The sequence below is a fragment of the Meles meles genome, chromosome 18, assembly GCF_922984935.1.
Source record: "Meles meles chromosome 18, mMelMel3.1 paternal haplotype, whole genome shotgun sequence".
Lineage (NCBI taxonomy): Eukaryota > Metazoa > Chordata > Mammalia > Carnivora > Mustelidae > Meles > Meles meles.
The window spans coordinates 25,558,429-25,574,338 of record NC_060083.1 but is presented as its reverse complement, the minus strand read 5'-3'; the positions used below and the strand labels follow the sequence as shown (position 1 = coordinate 25,574,338).

At 41.5% G+C, this 15,910-nt stretch overlaps 1 protein-coding gene across 3 annotated transcripts in view; it reads left to right on the top strand.

Annotated features, from left to right (window-relative positions):
- Positions 1 to 15,910, top strand: part of SMG6 (SMG6 nonsense mediated mRNA decay factor) — a 246,031-nt gene that overhangs the window by 68,513 nt on the left and 161,608 nt on the right. The window contains exon 1 of one of the 3 annotated variants that reach the window (XM_045984067.1): positions 14,066 to 14,191. The exons of the other annotated variants lie outside the window; for them this stretch is intronic. The gene's annotated coding sequence lies outside the window, so the exon portion shown is untranslated. Of the gene's footprint in view, positions 1 to 14,065; positions 14,192 to 15,910 lie in introns of those variants that run through there. 3 annotated transcript variants of the gene reach the window in all.

Sequence of the window (15,910 nt, the reverse complement as noted above, 5' to 3'; positions counted from 1 at the left end):
AGTAAGTATATATCTAACTTCATAAGAAACTGCTCAGCTGTTTTCTGAAGTAGTTGAATCATTTTACATTCCTCACAGCAGGGCGCAAGAGTTCTAGTTCCTTCGCATCCTTGCCAACATCTGGTACTGCCGGTCTTTTTTACTTTAGCAATTTTGGTGTGTATGCGGTACCATTTCCTTTTGGTTTTAATTTCATTCTGTGTTTCCCCTCAGTGACTGAGGATGAGGAGTGACTTCTCATATGCTTATTTGCCATTTGTATATCTTCTTTGCTGTGTGTGTGTAAATCTTTTGCCCATTTGAAAAATCAAGTTGTTTGCCTTTATTATGAAAAATTTTAAAAGGTTTTTATTTATTTATTTGACAGAGACATAGCGAGAGAGGGAACACAAGCAGGGGGAGCGGGAGTGGGAGAAGCAGGCTTCTACAATCTGGATATAAGCCCCTTGTCAGATATATGTGTTGGTTTTTGTTTTTTTTTTTTTAAAGGCTGTATTTATTTGAGAGAGAGAGGTGAGGAGCAGAGGGAGAAACACACTCTGCTGAGTAGGGATTTTTTTTTTTTTTTTAAGATTTTATTTATTTATTTGACAGAGAGAGATCACAAGTAGGCAGAGAGGCAGGCAGAGAGAGTGAGAGGGAAGCAGGCTCGGCCCGATGTGGGACTCGATCCCAGGACCCTGAGATCATGATCTGAGCCGAAGGCAGCGGCTTAACCCACTGAGCCACCCAGGCGCCCCTGCTGAGTAGGGATCTTGACGCAGAACTCCATCCCCAAACTCCGGAATCGTGACCTGAGCTGAGGCAGGTGCTTAACCAACTGAGCCACCCAGGCTGTATGTTTTGTAGATATTTTCTCCCAGTGCTTTCCCATTATCTGTTCTGTTTCCTTTTTTCTTCTTTCTTACTTTCTTTCAGATTTATTTCCTATTAGTCTCCTTTCTTTTATTAGTGGTTACCCCAGGAACTAAAAGCATGTGTACTTACCTTGCCAAAAGTCTAGTTAATTCAGTATTTTCACTCTCCTCCCAGGTAATACAGGGACTATGGAATACTTAAGTGCCCACCATTCTCTTCTCACTATGTCTAGTTTATATGCTACCATTGTCATGTATTTTCATTCTTTTTTTCCTTTCAAACCCTCCAGGACAAATTGTTGTTGTTTATTTTGTTGGTAAATGTTTGTTTAGACCCACCCATATATCTACTACTATCTTTTCATTCCTTTTTTGCATTTCAGACCCTCCACCTTGGGATCATTTTCCTTTCGCCTGAAGTATATTCTTTAGAATGTATTTAGTGAAGTTTATTTATTTGAAAGAGAGCGAGCCCCCACATTTGCCCATTAGGTGGAGGGCAGGGAGGGGCAGAGGGAGAGAGACAAGCAGAGTCCACGCTGGGTGCAAAGCAGGGCTCAATTCCATGACCCCAAGATCATTACCTGAGTCAGACATCCCAACTGACAGAGCCACCCAGACGTCCCTAGTGAAGTTCTTTTGATGACATATTTTTTTTCAGTTTGTATTTGTCTGAAAAGTCTTTATTTTCCTTATCCCTGAAAGACCTATGTTCACTGATAATAGAACTCTAGGTTAACAGTTATTTTTCCTTAAGCCCCCATTTCAGATAATTCATTGTCTCTGAGCTTTCACCATTGCTGATTAAAAGCCAAGCATCAGTCAAATTGTTTCTCTTTTAAAAGTAATCTCTTCTCTTTGGATGTTTTCCTAATGTTGTACACTTTTAATGATTGGTTTAAGCTTGGGTTTATTATTTATTTTTCTTGCTAGGGATTTGTTGGGCTTCATCTATCTGTGAGTTGGTTTCAGCAGTTTGGGAAAACTGTTAGCTTCTTTTTAAAATATTATATCTGCCATGCTTTCTCTTCTTCTGTGACTCTGCTTAGTCAAAGTTTAAACCTTACTCTGTCTTTAATGTTTCTTAAATCTGTCTTTCATTTTTAGGACTTTGTTTGTGTGTGCTGTATTGCAGATGACTCTTTCAGTTCACTGAGTCTTTCCCTAGCTTTATCTAATGTGATAAATATGCCCCCAATGAGTTTTTTTACTTCAATTACATACTTTTTTAAAAAGATTTTATTTATTTGCCAGAGATCACAAGTAGGCAGAGAGGCAGGCAGAGAGAGAGAGGAAGGAAAGCAGGCTCCCCACTGAGCAGAGAGCCCGGTGTGGGGCTCAATCCCAGGATCCTGGGATCATGACCTGAGCCGAAGGCAGAGGCTTTAACCCACTGATCCACCCAGGTGCCCCTCAATTACATATTTTTATTACCAGATATATTTTTTCAAATTTGCTTTTTTTTTTAATATAGCTTCTTGTGCCCTGAACACATTTGTGAGGTTGTCTTTTCTTTTTTTTTAAGATTTTATTTATTTTTTTATTATTAGTATTTTTTAAAAGATTTTATTTATTTATTTATGTGACAGACAGAGATCACAAGTAGGCAGAGAGGCAGGCAGAGAGAGAGGAAGGGAAGCAGGCTTCCTGCTGAGCAGAGAGCCTGATGCGGGGCTCAATCCCAGGACCCTGGGATCATGACCTTAGCCGAAGGCAGAGGCTTTAACCCACTGAGCTACCCAGGTGCCTGTCTTTTATTTCTTTAAAATATATTAAACATGATTATTTTAGAGACTCTCTATAGAAGGGGTCCTTTTAGGTGAGTTTCTGCTAATCTCTTATTTCTGCTGTGCCTTGTTTCCTGTGCAATTAAATTTTTTTTCTGTAATCTTATTTTCTGTGAAATCTCATTAGTGGGAATTCTTGGAAATCTGGGATGAATATGGGAAAAGGACTTGGGTGTTGTTCTGTCCACAGCCTGGTGATGTGCAATCTAAAATAATCATTCTAAATTCAGATATCTGCTTGAGGTTTTACAGACCACTCAGGTAATGTGAATTCAGGCTGCTCACTCCTGTGAGGGCTTGTGCATGGTCCATATTTTCAGTGCAGTATTTTTTCTCTTCGAGTCAGCCCCAGGATTTGACATAGTCACTTTTCCAGCTGTCTTTTCAAGGGGCTTTATTGCTGTCTTTATTTCTGATTCACCCTCATACCTTGGATGTAGCTCTGTGGGATGCCAGCTTAATGACAGAGATCTTGGGCACCCTCTTAGGTTAGCTGTACCCATGAAGTCTTGGAAACCAAAGCACCAGTTCATCAGGTGGCACGTTCTTAGGGTAAAGTCTGGCTGTATCCCACTTTAAATGTCTAGTTTCCCATCTTTACTCAATCTCTGACCAGAAGATTCCTTTTTAATTTCCTACCTCATATATGCTTTCTGAAAAGATTTTTAAAATACTTTTTCCAGGATAATTAGTTGTTTCCTTGGGAGAGGAGATCAAGGTCCTAGTCTGCCTGACATGTTATTAGAGGAAATGCTGTGACTCCTTTTTTCTTTTTACCACCAGGCATGAGCGTTTGTGTAGCTCTGCGTGAGTAATGTGACTGGGGCACCTGTATCCAGGATGGTGAGAGCATGTGTAGGCTGCTTTTCAAAGAGTGGCTCTTTTTCCATCTCCTGCAGTCGAGTTCTACGGCACGTGGTGTTAGTGGGCTCACATTTTAAAATTTTTCCAACAAGTGTTCAAGGTATAGACTACTTAGAAGGCTCACTGGGTGGGGAAGAAAGGTAAAGGGAAGGGAGAGGGAGACCTCCAGCTGAAATGGCAGAAACCAGTTATTACCAAGAGGGTCTGAGCTAGAGATCTGGAAAAGAGAGTGCTCTCTAGTTTCAGCCACACATAACATTACTTATCTGGTGAACCCTGTTGGCCCATAAAATCCTTTCCATTAGTCAGGGTACTCTGTGCTTTTGTTCTTGACTTCTGCTGTTCTTAGAGCTGTTTGGTTTGCTTGTGTGTGTCCGTTTCCTTTTTAGAAGGCAGATTGTCACATATTTAGAAATTTATTTTACTGTAATTGCTGTTTTCTGGCTTCTTTAGGCCTCTTTTCAGATATAGGACTCCCATCTTGAAGCTTATTTCAGAAAATGCCCGTGTGATTCCTTGCCCCGAGTGCCAACAGCAGATGCAGCAGTTGACACGCTGTAGGGAATTTCCAACTGCTGGGCAGGTTCTGAAATCCAGACACGTGCTGTTCACACTTTGGCTTCTGAAGCAAGGATCAGCAGTTGAAGAGGGGAGGGGCTGGCAGGGGACTGGAGGGAGAAGGATCTTACAATGCCTGCCCCAGGCTTATGGCTGTGTCGGCTTGCTTCATCCCTTTTCCAGCTGGCGTTGGCAGGGTAGAGTAAATCACTGTAGAGTGGTTATGAGCTGAACTCACTGGGGGCTTCATTGAGGCACACCTGTGACATCATCCTGTTATCACTGCTTGTTCTACATAACCTCTTTTCACCTCTCCCCTGAGATAGGGTGATGCCCAGAACTCATGTCAGGGCAATGAGCAGAGAGAAATGTTTGGTAATCATTATTTTGAGATGCCTGCTAAGGACACAATTGCAGGCTGTTGACACATTCTTCAAGATTCCACATTGGAAGAGAAAATCATCCTTGCAAACATGGCCTTCATACCCCATATACTTCTTTTTAAACTCTAAGACAAAGACAACCCAGAAAGACTTGAAACTCCTAAGTGGTCTCTCTTGATCCTCCCATCTCTCCCTCTGAACACACACACACACACACACACACACACACACACACACACACACACACACACACACAGCTCTCTATACAGCAGCGATTCTTTTAAAAACATCAGATCATGTCACTCTGTTTAGAATCCTCCACTGGCTTCCCATTTCAGTCAGAGTAAAAGCCATAGTCTTTACAAGAGAACTCCCCCTCCTCCCCACCCTCCCACGTCACCTCTCTCTGACCTCATTTGCTGCTACTGTTCTCCCCCTGGCTTGCTTAGTGTGCTTCAGCCATACTGGCCTTCTTGCAGGTTCTCTGATGAGCAGGGATTCTCCCACCGTTGAACCTTTGCATTAGCGGTTTTCTCTGCTTGGAATGCTCTGCTTCAAGCTCTTTGCATGGCAAATACCTCATCTCTTATAAGTCTACTGAAATAATACTGCCATGACGCCTGCCCTGATCATCCTATTAACACTGCTGCACTCCCATCCTGAATTCCTTGATTGCCTCTATCGTGCTCAGTTTTCTTTTTTTTGACAACTTGTATTCTAAATACTAAGTAATTTATTTTTTTTAAAGATTTTTATTTGTTTGGCAGATTGACAGAGCAGGAGAGCACAAGCAGTGGGAAGGGCAGAGGGAGAGGGAGAAGCAGGCCCCCCGCCAAGCAGGGAGCCTGATGAGCAGGGAGCCTGATGCAGGACTCCATCCCAGGACGCTGAGATCCTGACCTGAGCCAAAGGCAATCGCTTAACCAATTGAGCCACCCAGGTGCCCCAGCAACTTATTTTTTGTGCATATGTTGATTACTCATTTTCTCCTACTGCTCCTCTGTTAGAATGTAAACTTCCTGCAGTTAGGGATCCTTGACCTGTTTTATTCACTGATGTTTTATGAGCCTCTAGAATAGTGTCTAGTGTGCTGTAAGTTCTCAATAACTGTTCAACAAGTCAGGCTGGGGCAATGCAGATTGAATGATAAGGCCAGGGGCATCTGTTATCTGGGGTCATCGCTCATAATTTCACGATCTTTCCCTTTTTTTGGTATGGTGACATTTCAGAAAATATAATTTCCAAATACAAATTTTATATCCTGATATTACAATACATTAAATGTGTTTTGGTATATACTGCTAATCCTGGAGTCAATGTCTTTGGGACTCTGCAAAAAAAAATTTCTTTGAGAACTGCGTAAGTCCCTTCCTTTTCATCCCCTAAATCTTCCATCATTTATTCTCTGTTCTTTCTTCCTGAACATAATAGTTTTATTTCTCCTTCCTTACTCATTTACCGTATTTTTACTCTCACTTTACTGGAGTAATTCTGTCCTATTTACTTAAACTAAATAATATTTTTAAAAGATCTAACACTTTGGGTTTTCTTGAGAGTACCAAAACAAATAGGAAAAAAAGCTGGAAACCACCTGTAAACCAACTTCCCAGCAATGACATTCATTCCTATGTGTATGTGTGAATTCAAGTTCTTTTTTTTTTTTTTAAGATTATTTATTTATTTATTTGACAGAGATCACAAGTAGGCAGAGAGGCAGGCAGAGAGAGGAGGAAGCAGGCTCCCTGCTGAGCAGAGAGCCCGATGCGGGGCTCGATCCCAGGACCTTGGGATCATGACCTGAGCCGAAGGCAGAGGCTTAACCCACTGAGCCACCCAGGTGCCCCTCAAGTTCTTTTTTAACACAGTTGAAAAAACACTGAATATAAAATGTTTGACTCTACTGTTTTCACTTAGAGATATTCAGTTATAAAATTCTTTATAATTGTGTTTAATAGCTAAATAACGTTCTCATATGAATATGTTAACATTCACTTAATCTTTACCCTATTTTCAGACATTTTTTCCCATTTTTCTAGTATTGTGAATTATGCTGTAATTAACATCTTTGTACATAAAACCTTTGTCAGCGTTTCATATTATTTAGAAGCTCGGTTGTTGGGTTAAAGGGTTTGAAGTCTTCTAATTTTTGATACATGATGCTGGATTACTTTCTTAAGAAGTTGTGCCAGCCTACACTCTTAACGGCAGTGTTTGAGAATGCCCAGCTACCACCTCTTGCTGGCATTCAAATGGTTTTAATGTTTTATAGTCCTTGGCACAATGTAGACATTAGTATATTTGTTGAATAAATGATAGAAGAAAACCCATCTTTTTTTTTTTTAATCGACTTTCTTTTTTAGAGAAGTTTTAGGTTCACAGCAAAATTGATTAGAAAGAGCAGAGTTCCCATATATCGCCTGCCCCCAAACATGCACGATCTCCCGCATGTCAACATTGGGAACCAGAGTGGTACATTTGTTATAGTTGATGAACCTCTATGGGAATGTCATTGTAACCTACAGTCCATAGTTTACGTTAACCGTTACTATTGGTCTTGTACATTCTGTGGGTATGGACAAATGTATAATTAGATGTATCCACCATTATAGTATAGTATAGAAGAATTTAACTGCCCTTAAACTCCTCTGTGATCTATCTGTTCATCTTTCCCTCTCCCTAACTTCTGGTAATGACTGATTTTTGTACTGTCTCCATAGTTTTGCCTTTTCCAGAATGTCATATAGTTGGAATCATAAAGTATGTAGCCTTTTCAGATTGGCTTCTTTCATTTACTGATAAACATTTAAGGTTCCTCTGCCATCTTTTCATGGCTTGATAGCTCATTTCTTTTTAGTGGTGAATGATGTGCTGTTGTCTGAATATACCACAGTTTATTTATCATTTAACCTGTTGAAGGACATCTTGGTTACTTCTGAGTTTTGGCAATTGTGAATAAAGCTGCTATAAACATCTGTATGGAGGTTTTTATGTGGACATACATTTTTACTCATTTGGGTAAATCCCAAGGAATGAGATTACTAGATCGTTTGGTAAGGCAATGTTTAGTTTTGTAAGAAACTGCTAAACTGTTTCCAACTTACCTTGTTTTATTTTATTTTATTTTTTTAAAGATTTATTTATTTGACAGAGAGAAATCACAAGAGAGGCAGGCAGAGAGAGAGGAAGGGAAGCAGGCTCTCCGCTGAGCAGAGAGCCCGATGTGGGACTCGATCCCAGGACCCCGAGATCATGACCTGAGCTGAAGGCAGCGGCTTAACCCACTGAGCCACCCAGGCGCCCCCAACTTACCTTGTTTTAAATTGCACATCTTTCGGGGTGCCTGGGTAGCTCATTTTGTGTAGCTTCTAACTCTTGATTTCAGCTCAAGTCATGATCTCGGGGTTGTGAGATTGAGCCCTGAATCGGGTTCTGAGCTAGGCGTGGAACCTGCTTAAGATTCTCTCTCTTCTCAATTGTGAGAATCTGTGGACTCTGAGAAACAAACTCAAGGTTTTTTTTGGGGGTGGGGGATGGGTGAGCCTGGTGGTGGGTATTAAGGAGGACACGTATTACATGAGCACTGGGCGTAGTACATAAATAATGAATCTTGGAACACTGCATCAAACACTAATGATGTATTTTATGGTGACTAACAACACAATTAAAAAAAAAAAGGATTCTCTCTCTCCCTCTTCCTTTGTCCTACTCCTCCCTGGTCGCGCGCGCGTTCTCTCTCTCTCTCTCTCTCTCTCTCTCTCTCAAATAAATAAATAAATGCATTTCTTTGGTTATTGGTGAGAATGGACATTTTCTTCCCTTTTCTTAAAAACTGTTTATAGTTCTGTGTAGCCTTATTCTCTGCTCATTTTCCCATTCCAACCTAGTATCTTTGTATCAATTTATATAAGCTTTACAGATGGTAAATATAGCAAGTCCCTTCTATGTTCACTGGCAATTTTCTTATTTGTGTTTGTTTTAAAATGTGTTTATTGTTTTTTTACTGTACAAAAGTTTTAAATTTTCATTTATTTTTTAAAAAGATTTTATTTATTTATTTGAGAGACAGATCACAAGCAGGCAGAGAGAGGAAGGGAAGCAGGCTCCCTGCTGAGCAGAGAGCCAGCCGACGTGGGGCTCTATCCCAGGATGCTGAGATCACGACCTGAGCCGAAGGCAGAGGCCTTAACCCACCGAGCCACCCAGGCGCCCCTTAAATTTTCATTTAGTTAGAAATGTCATTCTTTATCATTTATAATTTATTCCACTTATAAAGCTCTTAAGCTTTATAAGGTCTTTCCACTGGGGAAGGTTTTTCTTTTTTTTAATTATTTTTATTAACATATAATGTATTATTTGCCCCAGGGGTACAGGTATGTGAATCATCAGGCTTACACATTTATTTCACAGCACTCACCATAGCACATTCCCTCCCCAGTGTCCATCACCCAACCGCCCTATCCCTATCCCTCCATCCCACAGCAACCCTCCATTTGTTTCCTGAGAATAAGAGTCTCTTATGGTTTGTCTCCCTCCTGATCCCATCTTGTTTCATTTTTTTCCTTCCCTACTCCCCACAACCCCCGCCCTGCCTCTCAAATTCCTCATATCAGAGTTGTCTTCCTCTAATTGACTTATTTCGCTCAGCATAATACCCTCTGGTTCCATCCACGTTGTTAAATGGTAAGATTTCATTTCTTTTGATGGCTGCATGGTATTCCATTGTATATATATATACCACATCTTCTTTATCCATTCATCTGTTGATGGACATCTAGGTTCTTTCCATAGTTTGGCTATTGTGGACATTGCTGCTATAAACATTAGGGTGCATGTGTCCCTTCGGATCACTACATGTCTTCAGGTTAAATACCCAGTAGTCTGATTGCTGGGTCTGTAGGGTAGTTCTATTTTCAACTTTTTGAGGAACTCCACTGGAGAAGTTTTTAACTAGCTCTGCAAATATATTTTCATTTCCATCAGCTGGAGGGAATTCTAGCAGTATTTGTTAGGTAATTTCATTCAGTTGGAAAGAAATGTGAGGAACCCTGTATGCTTAATAATGTGACAGCAACACTGTGAGAGTGGGGGTTCGAACCCGTGACCCTGAAATCAAGAATCAGAGGCTTAACTTATTGAGCCACTCAGGCACCCCTGTGAGAGTAGATCTTTTGCATCAGATATAAAAGTTCCTAACTAGCAGATCAGCCTGGTGTATATATTACTTTGAGAGAGGTAGGGTTGGAGTTGTCATGAACTCCATTGTCAGGGTCAGACCTTGTACTTCACCTCACCTCATCTTGGGTAGAAACTTGCCAGCTGGGAATAGTTTAAGCTTGGAAAGTTGGCATGGGTAAGTCAGTGAATAGTCATTTTGTCCTGCCATTTCAGGGAGGAAAGACTACGGTTGCTTTTTGTGGCTCTCCTACTTTTCACTAACTAATGAATCATCTCTGCACTTATAGACTATTATTACTGAGGAAGTAACATCTTCGAAGGACATCTTTCTTTTGGAGTATAAAATACCTGGAGTAAACCATCTTTTGAGCTGATTACCAAGGGAGTAAGGCCGTGCCAGTAGGGGCCTTTGATCCACCAGTGCATGGTTCTATGGAAGGTGTATTGAGAGTAGCATTTCTGCTGAGCGAGTCAGTGTACCTGACTGTCCTAGGCTTAGGGATATACAGAAGAGTAGAGGATTATGAGATATTTTTGAAATTTCTTCAATTTTAAGGAACTCAGAGAGAGGTATAGGCGTAAAACAGATGTATGTTGCGCTGTATGGAGTCAGGTTGTGACATTTCTATTTCCTGGGGGATTGATCTTGGGGGTGTGGTCATCTGCTAAAAATGTGATCTCTCTTTTCTCTGAAAGTCATGTGGTATTGCGGTTATGAACTTCGTAATTAATCACATTTGTGTAACATTATACATACATTTATTTAAAAAGACTGATGGATGTACTTCAAAACTTAATTGTGATTCTGTAAGGTGGTGGAATTTAAATTTTTCTTTTGTTTTTTCTTTTTTGTTTTTCCAAGTTTTCTGTAATTACAATATCTTTGTAAGAAATATATTTTTAGAAATTGTAATGACAAAAAATATTTGAAGTTAGATAAAACTAGGTTCTAATTCTGATTGTGTTATTTGCTGTAACATACAGATTACTTAACCACTTCTCAGTCTGTTTCTACTTCTAGTCCCTTGTGCATAGAAGACATTTAAGAAGTAGTAAATGAGTTAGGCCTTCTTATGTGGTCTATATACACACATACACGGGGGGTGGGGGGATATTACTCGGCCATCAAAAAGAATGAAATCTTGCCCTTTGCAGCAATGTGGTTGGAGCTCAAGTATATTATGCTAAGCAAAATAAGTTAATCAGAGAAAGATACACCATATGATTTCACTCATATGTGCAATTTAAGAAACAAAACTAATGAACAGACAGGAGGGGGAATAAAAGAGAGACGGGAACAAACCGTATGAGACTCGTAATGATGGAGAACAAACAGGGTTGATGGAGGGATATGGGAGGGGCTAGATGGAGGGGGATGGGCTGGATGGGTGATGGGTATTAAGGTGGTCACTGGTTATGATGAGCATTGGGTTTTGGATGTAAATGATGAACGACTGAATTCTACTCCTGAAACCAATATTGCATTCTCTGCTAACTAATTAGAATTTAAGTAAAAATTTGAAAAAAAAAAAATTAAACCTTTTTGCTATAGTATGTTTGCCATAGATTTGTCAGTATTTCTCATGTTCCCTTAAGGGAAAGTGGTTTTCTCTTTTGAAGTTTGAATTTCAAAAAAAGCAATTTGGTTTTGAGGGTTTACCAACTGTCCTTTCTTTCTTTCTTTTTTTTTTTTTTAATGATTTTATTTATTTATTTATTTGACAGCGAGAGAGAGAGATCACAAGTAGGCAGAGAGGCAGGCAGAGAGAAAGAGAGAGGGAAGCAGGCTCCCTGCCGAGCAGAGAGCAGAGAGCCTGATGTGGGACTCAATCCCAGGACCCTGAGATCATGACCTGAGCCGAAGGCAGCGGCTTAACCCACTGAGCCACCCAGGCGCCCCCAACTGTCCTTTCTTTTGACATTGCTAGTTCTTTGAACTCTCTTCTTTCACTGCAGAGGAACCAACAACTTGATAGGTCAAGTAGGAAATATTCAGCTATTCTAGAAAATACAATTATTTTGTCTTCATAAAATGCATAGATCTCTCTTGGGGCGCCTGCATCACGCTCTCTGCTCCGCAGGGAGCCTGCTTCCTCCCCTCTCTCTCTGCCTGCCTCTCTGCCTACTTGTGATCTCTCTCTCTGTCAAATAAATAAAATAATAAAATCTTTTTTTTTTTTTTAAGATTTTATTTATTCATTTGACAGAGAGAGATCACAAGTAGACAGAGAGGCGGGCAGAGAGAGAGAGAGAGAGGGAAGCAGGCTCCCCGCCAAGCGGAGAGCCCGATGCGGGACTCGATCCCAGGACCCTGAGATCATGACCTGAGCCGAAGGCAACGGCTTAACCCACTGAGCCACCCAGGCGCCCAAAATAATAAAATCTTTTAAAAAAAGTGCATAGATCTCTCAACTAGAGTATGTACTCCATGAGGATTAAAGATTGTATATTGTTTTATCAAATCTCTAACAGTGTTCAAGGTAGATTTCAAAATTAGGTACTTAATCAATAATGGTTGATTGGTTAACTAACTAAGGGTCTGGGATTGTAAAAATGAGTTTAGACACATAAGAAATTATATTTAAGTTATACTTATGTGAGTTTACATAGAATGAGTTCAGGCATATGAGAAATTATATTTACATTCTTGTAAACTGCCTTATGCAAGCTCCATGATGATAAAGCCATCAGAGAACTCTCTGAGATGGTAGTGCTACAGGAGACTGCTTTGAGAAACCAAGATTTTCCCCCTTTTTTCTAGCCCCAAACTATGGGGGTTCTCCCTCTGAAGACATTAGGAAGCCAAATTTATAAAGAAATTCCTCTTAATTGATTAATGCTCTTTAGCCGCTGATGTTCCTTCAAAAGGGAGACTGGAACAGCTCATTCAGCCACTGTGGTACCTGCTGTCAGAGTTCTGCCCTTACTTTGAGGCCCTTAAAGGCAAAGAGAGTCCTGTTAGGAAGTGGTAGAAATGCCTCCACATATGTGTGCTATTTCTTTAAAAGAAAGTCTAACGGAAGTGATGCTGTAGGGAACATCTGCACTTGGGGCTGAGTGGAGAGAGCGAGATGCGCTGCAGCTGGTGGAAGGGCCTGGCAGGCTGAGGCGCTGCTGTCTATTGGGGTTTACTTCTGTCTACATTGAAACATGGCTTGGGAGGGGATTGGTGGCCTGCCGCCAGCCTCAGTTAGTCTGCCCTTCTCTTTCCTCTTTCCTCCTCTCTACGCCCCCCCCCAACTCCCCTCCCTCATGCTTTAAAGTCACATTTCCAGGCCAGACGTAGAATTAATCTCTGGGCACTTCACATTGCTGGCAGCTGAAAGCAGGATGTGGGATCTTTTTTTTTCTCTCTTTCTCTCTCTCTGCGTCTTGGCTGACTTTTTTACCTCTCGAAGAATTTGGAAGGCCGTGAGATTCCCCCCCCCCCAAGTACTGTGGAGTTTTTCAGCACGCTGATCACCCTGCTGCGGCTTCACCCTAATAGACTTCATATGTTGATGCAGTTGACATCAGTATCAAACTATTTTACATGTGATCTGGTGTATTTCCTGAGGAAATCTGCAAGATATTTATTAAGAACTAATAAAATAAACCTCTCCATGAGTTTTTAGGTAGTTTTCAATTTTTCATGTCTCTCTCGTTTCCTCTTATCAATGAGCTGCTATTTTCTCTCTACTCTGACCATCACAAAAGGAAACAAAAATAAATGTTTTAAACTGTTCCTGAAGGGACAGAGAGGGAATAGTTCTGCCATGATGTATCAGCCGGGGCTGTATTTTTAGTGCAGCATTGTAGAAACTAAAAATATCCTGTTATAGTGGATCCTTTTTATAGGTCTGTGTGTGTGTGTGTGTGTGTGTGTTTATAATGTTGTACGTACAAGTGCCTTTGTGCATCGGCAGCCGCTCTTCCCATTACAGCTGGACTCCATTAGTCCTTGAAAATTAATGTAATCCCAGTTAAGAAAAAAATTAATTACTCTACCAGAGCTGCGTTTTATCCAGAGCTAGTGTTAGCTCCCTAGCTGGCAGCTTAGTTTGAGAGGCTCCAGGGGCCTATGGAGTTGTGGCTTTGGTATCACAGCATTTGCTGCTGTGTTTTTCCTGTTGAGAGCATTCCTCAGTTCTTTAGGGTGAGACATGTGGCACACAGAGAGTGACTGCAGACCCCTCCGCCTCAGTGAAAGACCATGTTCCATTCTGGTCATCCCCCAAAGGGTTGTCTGCTACAGGTTTAACTCACCTGCCAGAGCAGGTTTTCTTATCAGGATTCTTTTAAAAAGAGATTCTTTGGCAGTGGTTGATTCTTTTTTTTTTTTTTTTAGTGTTCTCTGGAGGAGAAATACGATTTGTCAAAGTCCAAGAGATGCATGGGATTTGCCTAGGAGGGTTCTTCGTGGACAATTAAGAATGAAGGTCACATTTTGTCCTTACTTTTTGTCTGAAGTTGGACTAGTCTGCTTAATACACACCTCTTATTATAAATGAGGATGTCAGAGTTGACTGCTGGCTTCCAGTCAGACTTCTCAGCACCAGCCTGGATGAGGGGCTGCCTGGCTCCGCCTGTGAGTAACGTCTCCAGCTTTGTAATCAGGGTTCCGGGATGAGGTGCAGGGCACAGCCCAGAAGTTGTTGTCGTTTGCCTTGCCTTCATGGTACAGCTCTTGTGCAATTAGTTACCTGCATTTGTTGTTGTTGTTGTTGTTTGTTTGTTTTTCCTCCTTGGAGTCTGGACTGGGATGGAAGGGTAGAGTGGGATAGGTGGGAAGGATGGTTGTTTGTTTCCTTACTGGTCAGGCTCTCCAGGCTTTCCGCTGAGAGTCCAGCCAGGGTCCATCTGTGTTGGACTGCAGTTCTCTTTTTGTACTGAGCTGGGGCGTGGGCAGCATAGGCCTGTGTAACTCGTGACAGGCCTCCCCAAATCCCATGATGGCATGTATCCTCCCGGTGCTGTTCGGAACAGGGTTAGTGCCCTTTTGTTTCTTTTTGGACATGGGCTCTGCGGCTTGTCCGTGGACCTCATGTTCTCCTCTGCTGGTGACTCCAGATCCTCCCCTCATCCCCTCCCCATCATCCCCTAGCTGACAACTAGTTGAGCCCTTGGCTTCCTGTACTTGATCCCCAGGCAGTGTAGTTCAGTAAAAGTAGTAATTAGACCTTTTACAAATTTATTTTATTAGTGAAGAGAGTTGGTAGGTAATGGGCTGTAACTCTAACACAGCCAGTTTAGAGATTAATAAAAAATTTAAAAAGAGCATTTTTTACCAGAGGCAGTGGGCCTTTTATTTTGAGTTCTCAGCTGAGCCGAAATCAGAGCGGCGTGGGACCCATGGCGGCCTGGCTGCTGGGAGATGCAGAGCCACGTTCCTTGTTGTTACAGTCTGTGCAGTGCCCGTCCTTGAGGGTGTTTTACGCTGGCATTGGAAAAAAGGAAACCTTGTTTTCCAAGAACTCTGCTCTCTCTCAGCTTGATAAGCATTTAAAAATAAAAGCTGCACAATTGAAATTGGCAGTGCATCCTCATTCTTTTGTCTCTCTGTTTATTTTTTTCCCTCATCCCTCAACATGTGTGCTACAGCCCATGGTTATTACACCCTCAAGAATGATGGCCTGGAACTCAGCAAACTTGCACCAGGGTCTGCCCGCCCTCCACTCGGCTGTTTGAAGCTGGCTGAGACACCAGGACCCAGCACTGAGAGGTCTGGTGGATCAGCCTCAACAGCTCCATCTGTGGCACATTTCCCTTTTCCCCCGAAGCTGCTGCCTGGAATTTTTAGCTTCTCCAGAATCCTGATTGTCAGCTCAATCTTTCTTGTTAGTTTTTGCAGTTCTTAATTGATTTGTTTACCTCTCCATTGGAGGAGCTCGAAAAGAAAGTGCTTTGGCACTAATCAGGAGCAGCCCTGGCTTTTTCTAAAGATTTTTGTGAGCAAAAATTTTAGAATACCGACCCAGGGAGGAATAAAGCTCCTGTGGCTTAGGCTAGGGTGATGGTAAGTCCTGGTTTGCCCAGAGATAGACCCTGTTTATGAGTTATTAATAGCACACCTTTTCGGTCTCACAAATAGCCCAGTTTGGGAGATAAACTTTACCATCGCCCTAGCTTAGATGAATACAGCAAAAAAAACCAAACAAACAAAATCACTCACTCACTACAAACTGTTAATACTTTGTCCAGAAATGTAATGATTTGCAAGCCCATGCCAAACCCTGCCCTGAGCATTGCATGCAGATTCCACTGGAGTCATGCACATGTGACCTCAGAGAGAATTGCCATATCTCTG